Source organism: Amaranthus tricolor, chromosome 7 (assembly GCF_026212465.1).
Source record: "Amaranthus tricolor cultivar Red isolate AtriRed21 chromosome 7, ASM2621246v1, whole genome shotgun sequence".
Classification (NCBI taxonomy): domain Eukaryota; kingdom Viridiplantae; phylum Streptophyta; class Magnoliopsida; order Caryophyllales; family Amaranthaceae; genus Amaranthus; species Amaranthus tricolor.
The window spans coordinates 3,742,370-3,752,892 of NC_080053.1; positions in this window are offsets into that span (position 1 = coordinate 3,742,370).

The window sequence follows — 10,523 nt, forward strand, 5'->3', positions numbered from 1 at the left end:
TTACATCACCAAGTCTTCTTTTGACACCTCTATGTGTCTCAATTTCAACCTCTTCAATACCTTCTACTTTCACCTTTTCATCATTTGGTAAAGTAACAAGGCCATTATCACCATAAATAAGCTTAGTAAATATTTCCTTCTCACAACAAATGTGGAATGAGCAACCAAAGTCTATTACCCATCCCTTACTATGAACCACCCCCATCAACTAATAGAGCCCCATCATAATCATCATCTCTAAAAAATCCTTAAGCGGCACTCCCCCTACTATCGTTCTCATGTCTCCCATCATCCCTTAAGCTTTTTATCCTCTTCAGTTCTTCTTCAAATTCCTTGCACATCATTTGCATGTGTCCCTTGTTCTTACAATAGTAACACTCTTTGTCCCATCCCATGAGACTTACCCCTTCCTTGATATCTCTTGTCCTTGGTTCTCCCCCTATTATAACCCTCACTAAACAAGCCCTCCCCTATACTCTTCTTTTCTTCCCCCTCTCTTCTCACCATGAACCTATTATTCTCTCTCAACGCCGCCAATGCTTGATCAAAAGTGATGAAATCCCTACCTATAAACAATGTTTGGACTATCGTTCTATAGTCCTTGGGAAGTGAAGTCAAGAGTAGTAAAGCTTGTTCTTCATCGGTCAACTTTTCATCGGCATTTAACAATTGGCACACCAATTTGTTAAATATGTTTATGTGGTCTTGCATTGTTGTATCCTCATCCTTCATGAGTTGATACAACTCCCACCTCAAGCAAAGTTTGTTTGTTAGGGATTTATAAGCATACACCATTTGTAATTTTTCCAACAACTCTCCGGGATCGGTCTCTTTCAAGTAATGATACTTGATTTCGAGTGCAATGGCAAGCCGGATTGTGCTTACTCCATGGGCTTTGGGAGTTGGGGGTTGGTTGGCTGGGCCGCTGAGGTAAATTAAAACTAGAAGTGATATTTAATATATTAAAATAAGCAGGCGGACGGGTATATTCGTGAGTATTTTTTTGGTGTCGTTACCCAACCATTTATTTGGTGGGCGAGCATTACCAGTCCAAATTTTGTTTTTTCTGAAAAACATTGTTTAAGCGCGCTCGTTTTTCGAGCCAGGTAGGTCGAGTCTTCTAGGTAGCCCGCCCATGAATAACTCTAGTTTCAACCCATCTAGTTTTCTTCCTCCCTTGATGTGGATGAAGAAGGAGTATATGTTCTTAACGGTGATCAAGCCTGGTTTTAATAATCCAAAACAAAAGATTGACTTGTACGTATAGCCATTGGTACACGAGTAGAAGTTGTTGTGGAAGATGGGGTCCAAACATTTGACATATCTATGAGGGAGAACTTTCAGCTTCGTGAGGCGTTGATGTGGATAATCAACGACTTTCTAGCTTATTCGATAATGTTGGGGTGGAGTACATCTGGGGTGCACACTTGTTCGTACTGCATGGAGGATTCCAAAGTCGTATACTTCAAACATGGTAGAAAAGTATTTTTTTTTTACTCTCATAGAAGATTTTTAGATATGAGGCACCCGTAACGTAGAAATTGAAATATTTCAAAAATGGAGTTGTTGAGAAAGACAATAGTCCTTACATCCATATGGGAGAAGAGCTGCTAGAGGAGTTGGATCGATTCCAAAGCTCGTCTACTATTCGAAATATTCTTAGTTTAACGCTCTCCAAGAAGTGTCCTAATCGACAGCTAGATGTAAACAGACTAAACACTAGTAGAAAAAGTCTTATTTGTATCTTGGTTTTAAGGCCATTTGTATCTTGTATTGGAGGATTACAAATAACACATTATTTGTATCTTTTGTAAACAAAAGATACTAATGTTAGTTATTTGTATCTTTGGTTTGAAACAAAAGATACAAATAATGGGTTATTTGCATCGTTTATTTGAAATAAACGATACAAATAATGGATATTTGTTTCTTTTGTTCAAACAAAATATACAATAATAGTTGTTTGTATCGTTTGTTTGAAACAAATGATTTAAATAAATGTTATTTTTATCGTTTGTTTTCAAACAAACAGTATAATTAATTTTTTTGAAATAGAAATAATGTATTTATTATTATTATTTTTAATGATATAAATTAAATTTAAGTAATAAATAAAACAACTAATTAGAATTAACAAAAATTTATATTTTTATTAAATATAAAAGAGTAACAAAAATATATCTCTTATAAAGCTATCCCACTCTTAAAAAGAGAGTTAGACAAAGAAGACACAATGATCAATGTGCAATAAGTAGAGCAATCAATAAGGTGCAGTAGAAGCAACCAGGTCAATTTCAATATGTAGTTATAAGCAAATAGCAGCATAGGTAATGGGGGGAAGATGTAGCAACATAACTAGCTCTTATTTCCTCTTCAGAAACATGCCCCTGAGCAGGTTTACCTTTAGAACATGGAGTAGCCTTTGAGGAGGATGAAGGGGTAGCTTTCTCCATTGTAATACGAAAAAATTTAACATGTATCAAGTATCAACCATTGAGATTCAAGGATTTCAAATACCCTAATCATGTATATCGCCTCAAAAAGTCTCTTTATAGTCTAAAGCAAGCTTTTCGACCTTGGTATCAAAGGTTTCCTAATTTTGTTGCTAAAATTGGATTCATTCATAGTACTTATGACAACTCACTTTTTATCTGCAAGAGAGAATCTGCAAGTGCCTATCTTTCTTTATACGTGGATGATATCATACTAACTACTTCCTCTTCTTCTCTTCTCAAATCTATTATTTCTATTTTAATTTTGAGTTTGCTATTAAAGATTTGGGTACTCTAAGTTATTTTCTGGGTATTGTTGTTACTCATAATAACTTTAGCTTATTTTTATCGCAACACAAATATGCTAAGAATATTGTTAGCCGAGTAGAGATGAGTTCTTGTGAATCCTATCCTACTCTAATTGACACCAATCCCAATTAGCTTAGTCCTCCTTCTCATCTCCCTTTAAAGATCCTACCTTATAGCGATGTCTCATTACCTCACTTTTACAACACTCGATATATTTTATATCGTCTAACAAGTGTGTCTCTTTATATATAATCCCATGGATTCTCATATGCATGCTCTTCGTCACATCCTTAGATATATTTGTTGTACTCTTCACTATGGTCTTCATTATATTTATCTCCCACCACCACTCTTTCGTCCTAATTGATGCAGATTGGGCAGGATGCTCTGACACCCGTTGCTTCACTTCAGGTTATTGTGTTTTCTTGGGTGCTAATCTGCTATCTCGTCGTCTAAGTGACAAGTTATTCTTTCCCGATCAAGTCTAAAGGCTTAATATCGTGGTGTCACCAATGTTGTATATGAATCATGTTGGTTATGCAATTTACTCCTAGAGTTTTTCCTATCTCTAAAGCAACTTTGGTATACTATGATAATATTAATTCTATATACCTCTTTGAAAATCCTATGCAACATCAATGAACTAAGCATATTAAAATGGACATACATTTTGTTCGTAAAAAGATAGCTTGCAGTCATGTTTGTGTTCTTTATGTCCATCCGGTACTAATAAAATTACTGATATATTCACCAAAGGTCTCACCCTCATTTTATTTCAAGATTTTCGAGACTACAAGGGTGTAATGGCATATAATAATATTGTCAAATATTATTTTAGGCTTAGAATCATCAATATATTGTGTATGTCACTTACTTTAGTATATTAGTATATTTTGTATATTAGGGACATATGTTAATTATCTTGTATCTTTAATACATTACTTATAAATCATAAATCATATATAATAAATGAAATGCCATACATATGACAAGGCATATATTATCTTACAATAACCTAATAGTAAACAATATTTGATATTTATTCGTATTCATATATATTAAAATATTAAATATAAATGTATGACAGTGTTTTCATACCTTTGATAGGCAAGAATGAGAAGGTATTAGATACTAGATAGAAAGGCATGGAAATGAAGATCAGCTAATCAAAAGAATTTTATGAACTTTACAATTAAATTTATATTGAAAGTAGAACAAAGGGAGTAAGCAGTTAATACAAAAACATTGATTAAGTCTAATTATTCGGCTCCTACTCTTTGGGATAAACCAATCGTTTTTCTCTAGTCCGTTCTGTGAAAGAAGTATAAATATAAATTATTCGTCATCTTTTCTCATTCAAATTCTGCTTTAGTGCAGGATATTAGGTATGATGATGATATACCAAATAACATCATATGATAAATAGTAGTTGCATGCTACAGGAATTGTAGCAACTATTAAAATTTGGAGGAGGTATACAAGATTAAGTTATACGTTATATATCAATATTTAATTATAACATTTAAATTTTAAGAATTTTTTTGAAACACTTAATTTAGGATAGTTTTCCATGTATCAATATGTTTGTGGTTGCCAATACACAACAAAAAGGATTATTATTTGTCTATATTAATCAATTTGAATTGTGATTACATAACTGCTTAAGTAAACAATGATTAAATATTTATTGACTTTCTTAAACGAATTGGTGATCATAAAATATATAGCTACTGAAAATATGTGGTAACAGCAAAATAAAGAATTAGAAGAGGGACTCATTGACAGGCACGGAGCAAAGATTTTGGAGGTCCTGTTATATTTTTGCGATGTTTTTAAAATGAGGTCCTTTATTATATTAAAAGATAAAATTTTTCTACTTCAAAAAAAATAATTTAAGATAAAATGTATTGTAATATTATATTAATTGAAATATAAAAAATTTTACAAATAATTTACTTAAAAAATATTGCTCAAAACCAAGCCTAAATAACACTATTTGATATTTAAGGCTCTTTTTTTCTGAAGGCCCTAGTCGATTGGCTGCCTCGAATGTCTTAAGAACCGCCCCTGCCCACAGAGTCATAAACAAAAAATAAATATTGAATAACAGGTTTTGATTGTCCCAGATGTTGTTAAAATTTTTGGGTGCATCGCATCTTGCTTCTAAAATGAGAAAATAGCTTAGTTTGCAAAGAAGAGAAAACGTCATTAATGACGATAATCAGATTGATAGGCTACATAGGTCAACCGTCATGCTATATGTAAGCTCCCTAACTTCACATGCTGTCCCATTCATGGAAACTCTAAATCATTTGCTTATTATTTTTTTATTAATACCCCCTAAGCACACACGAGATTGAAAGAATAGTAAATGAGAGAGATTAATAGTATTGATATTGTGTTTGACAAAATTAAAAGAGAATAAAAATTAAAAGACGTGTAGATATGAATTAAAGAACTTAATGATATATTATCCAAACAGGACGAGCAACGTTTTAAGTCGGAGTTTGCCTTAAGATTAGCTCTTCCATATGTATTCCTCTAAACTTTAATAACATTCTGGCGACCCGAGTGGTAACAGGTAAGGACATGAGTTGGAGACGATTAGAAAGCCAAGTATGATGTATAAGTTGTTAGAGCCTTTGTATGCTAAGATGAACTCATTGCTTATAGCCTATATAACAGTGGCGGATCCCGACGTCAAACTCAGTGTAAGCACAATCATTACAAAAATAATTCAGTAAAAAATACAAAAACATCAAATATATATATATATATATATATATATATATATATATATATATATATATATATATATATATATATATATATATATATATATATATATATATATATATATATATGTGTGTGTGTGTGTGTGTGTTAAAGATTAATGTTTTCAATTCAACTCTAAAAATAATATTTTATAATCCATTTTAACGAGTTTTCATATTGTGAAATTAATTCTCTAAATTGCAAGTTGAAATGTATATATACACGTGCTTTTATAAACATTAAGTAATAAAAATATCAAGAGTTATACTTAAAGTTTATGGCTTAGCTGAGTGTTCCCATAAAGACTTAAATACTAAAGGTCGTAGGTTCAAATCTTACTACAATTAAAATTTAGTGTCCTCACTTGCCTGCGCCAGATCCAGTTGGATTTGCCCTGATAATGCACTATATGCAAACATGTACTAGTTTATGTTTTTTGGAACGTGTAATGATATGTTGTATTTCGGCAACTAGCAGGTTGATTTCAAATGGGATTGGAATAGTGAGAAGTGGATATTAGAACCTGTAATTGAGTAATCCGATATGTTTGATTAATATTATATATGTTTGACGAACTTTAATTTAGTTTTTTTATCGCGAGTACTTTTACCTTAAAGACATTAATTGATTTTTGATAAAGCGATAGGTTCTCGAGTTGTAAACTTTTAAGACTTCCACTGATTTATTATTATTGTTGTCATTTTTTATTTCTTTATCACTAAAACGTCGTCAGTAGTAGAATCCGATTTAACTTAAATGTCTGATGTGTAACTCGAAATACATATTTACATGTGAATTTCCCGTTCTCTTTAACTTGGAATATTACAAATTATGTATAATACAAAAAGTATAAACATTAGATATTAATCATCATTGCATTGAGGCGAATCGAACAAGATCTCACTTGACTTGGATTTAACTTATAGATTAAAATTCCTCAAAAAAAAACTTATAGATTAAAAACTAATCATAAACTAAAGATGATAAATAAATAATGCAATATTTCTATTATTGCAAGTCATTTGGAACAAACGAAATACTTCATCCTTTCCATTACCAACAAGTCTTGTATGAGAACGTTTTACTATGAGAAGAGTCCATATAATTGTTCATTTCTCTAATGGGTGACTTTAAAATTGAGAGTGATCATTTAAGGTTATAGATGATCACTTTAAGACAAATAAAAATAACCATTTTATAATTATAAGTGATCACTATAAGTCTTTAACTGTACACTGGGCCAGCACAATAGAGAGAGTCTCATCGTGAGACCGTCTCATTTGAGAATTTTTGACATCTAAAATAGATAGAAAAGGATATGACTTTTTGGCCACATTCTCCTTTAAGAGTATAGGTCGCCGTCGTCTTGCCTTTTTTAGACCCTGATCATAGTTCCTATGGGCATGATACACTGGCATTAAAAAGGAATAATAAAATGGCGACAACCCATTTCATCGCAATTTGATAGCTAAATGGTCAAAAAGTGGATCGAGCGACGGGACATAAGGCGGACGCCTTTTTGGTAGTCGCTAAAATAAAAGTGGACGCCATTCTCTCGTCATTTTTCATGAACAAAAGGGCGATGAACTGGTGAACCCCCCACCCGTCGCCAGCCTCTCGCCAGTCATAATCAGGCGACCATCTCGTTCCCTTTCGATTTGTTGAGTCAGCCTTTGGTGACTCTCAAACGCAGTCTGAGCATTTCCCATTCGCACCGCTTTCCATAATCAATTGTTAAACTCCGTTTGCCGTACTTCTAAATCTGCAAACCTTTGTTGAATGATGGCATCATAATCAGGTTGTGCAGGATGAGAAGACGAATTATCGGTTGGCTCTGATGGATAAATAATTTGGGAAGCGGACCCAACACCAAAAACCTCTCTCCTTTTTTTCTTTTTTGTGCTTGACCCAACATCTACATTTTTAATAGCATCCAACCAAATTTGACTTGGGTCGCAGATAGGATGCTCGTCTAATAAAACACGATATTCATCCTTTAATAAAACAAACAAATCAATTAGAAATAAACAAGTTAATAATTGAAAATAAAATATAAAAATAAAAAGGTCAAAAAATTATTACATTAAGTTTTTGCGACTTCGTATTAATCAATTGGGAACAATACCCAGATTCAGTGTCAAAGACCCCATGTGTTCGTGTAAATATCTCATAGGGTTTGGGTCTTTGACCCATTGATTGTTCCTAAAATACAATAAGTAAATTAAAATTAACCAAAAAATAGTAAACCAATTCATTATAATACTACATAAATAACTAAATGCTTACCAAATCCCACATGGTTCTGGCGTGCGGGACTGAGCCACCTATATGGATGGCTTCAGCTTTGTCTCCTTCTTCACATCGATTGGAGGAATTCCTAGCTGATAGAGCTTTATTCTCTGTGTTCCCAATCATTTTTCCATCGTGCCCAAGTCTCACTATCAATGGAAGTGGGCTTAAAATCAAGCGCGCTTTTCAACTTTTTACGCGCTTTGAAAAGCATATCTGCATACCGCTTTGCGGCCTTTTCCTCCCATGCCCTCCTAACGAAATGATCGAGACGAGGGTCCCATTTGTATTGTTTCTAAATACATAAATATTTCATTAATAAAAATACTTATAATAATTTATATAAAAAAATCTGAAAATAAACAATTATATAATTATTTTACTTTAAATTCATTAAATAAAAAATTTTTAGTGAGTTTGGTGACACCCTTCCAACTACTACCTTCTACATGTTCTCTATAGTTGAAGGTAGCTCTTATTTTAGAAGCAATTGTATTACTGTGCGTCGGATTGAATCTTATAATAATAAAAAAATTAGTTTACAATGAAATTTAATTAATAAAAAAAATTAATGATAATAAGATTATAAAAAAATTACTTGTTTATGTTTGCTAGCCATGGAAGATCCGGACGAGAATTGTTTCCATCGTCTTCTTCCATATTGTCCACAGAATCATTTGGAGTATTTTCATTACTCCCATCAACTTGATTTGTATTTTTTTCATTTCTATTTTCCTCATTGTTATTTGACATATTATTCAAGAGGATTTCGCTAGCCCAATTGTTACGACTGTTGTTCATTTTGCCTGTAACATTTATATCAAACCCTAATATTGATTTCAACTAAAATTAATCTCATCTAAACCAGAAAATTTCCCAATTAAAACAATCTACAACTAATATTCAAGTAAATTAACATTTCTACCTAGCTAATATATATTATCATGTCAAGCATAACATTTTTACCTATAGTATTCCAAGTAATCTATATTCAAGTACACTAACATTTCTACATATTAACAACTACATAAAATCATCTAAAAATTGAAAAAAAAAATCGAAAAAACATGAAAACATTGAACATAAATTACACCATAAATCCAGCATTATTCGAAAATTACATTATGAAAATTTTGAAAAATAAAATAACATGAAAACAAACATAAATTACACCATAATTTGAAAATTACATTAAAAAATAACAAAAAAAAAAATCGAAAAAAAAACATAAAAACAAACACAAATTACACCATAATTCGAAAATAACAATAAAAAACATTAAAAAAATTTAGAAAAATGGAATAACATGAAAACAAATATAAATTACTCAATAATTCGAAAATAACCTAAAAAGAATAAAATTACACCATAATTTAAAATATCCGAACAAATTTTGTAAAAAACAATTAAAAACAAACATTATACCATAATTCAAAAACAAACATAAAAAAAGATACATATTAAACACTAACGTTTAGGTAAGAAGATGAAAATTTTAGAGGTGAAGATGAATATTTACCACAAGATAAAGATGAAAATGTGGATGAAGTTAATAGAGAAAAGCAAATGAAGTTTTGAGTAAGATGAAGATGAGTAGAGAACTCAGAGGAAAAATGAATTAAATTTTAGGTTTTAACGTAGGAAATGAGAAATTATGGCAAACACATCCTTTTTTGTCTTCGGGAAATAGCAACGACACACCCATAGGCAACCCGTCGCCAATGTTAATGAAAAGACTAATCTGCAATAGAAAAGACAAGGTTTGACTCTTGGGTATAGGCGACGACCGCGCTCGTAGCTGACTAGTCGCCACACCTCGGTAAATAGAAAACATTGGCTTGCATGGGAAGGAAAATCTTCTACAGTAATTTTTGTGCAAGTGGCGAATACCCAATGCGTAGCCACGCCGTCCCCCGTTTTCAAATGTTAAAATTCCTACTTTTTTGTTGTGCTCGTGTAATAATAATAATAATAATAATAATTATTATTATTATTATTATTACTATTATTATTATTATTATTATGATTATTATTGTTGTTGTTGTTTTTTAATTATTATTATTGTTAATATTGTTATTATTATTATTAAGACAAAATATTACTAATTTGAAGGAATATAAAAAAGTTGTATTAAATATTACAAAATATTAAATAATGACATATAAATAATTAAGCTGTTCTTAATCACTATAATAATCGTCGTTCTTAGCAACTTCATCTTCGGATTCTTCGTCTTCTGATAGTACAAGATCCACATCTTCATCAGTATCTTCATCATATCGTGCACCTGATGTGGTACAATTTCGCCGAATGGATCAAGAAGCAGTGTTTGGGAAATATCTTCTTCAATTTCAATATTTTTCCTATTTTCTTCTTAGAAAGCAGCATCTTTGGATTCTTTTTGTATTGCATTGTCGAATTTGTTTTGTTTGACTTTGCAAACCGATCTCCAATCTTTCAAATTTTGTTGTGTACTCGGATATGGAAGATAATATACATGAGATGCTTGACTTGCCAACACAAATGGATCATATATACAATACGAACGACCCTAATGTATGTCAACTAACTTATATCGTTTATGAACGTTTGTTCCATGGCTATTTCCAGTAGTAGTTGGGTCATACCAGCGACATTTAAACAACGTCACTTTTTTGA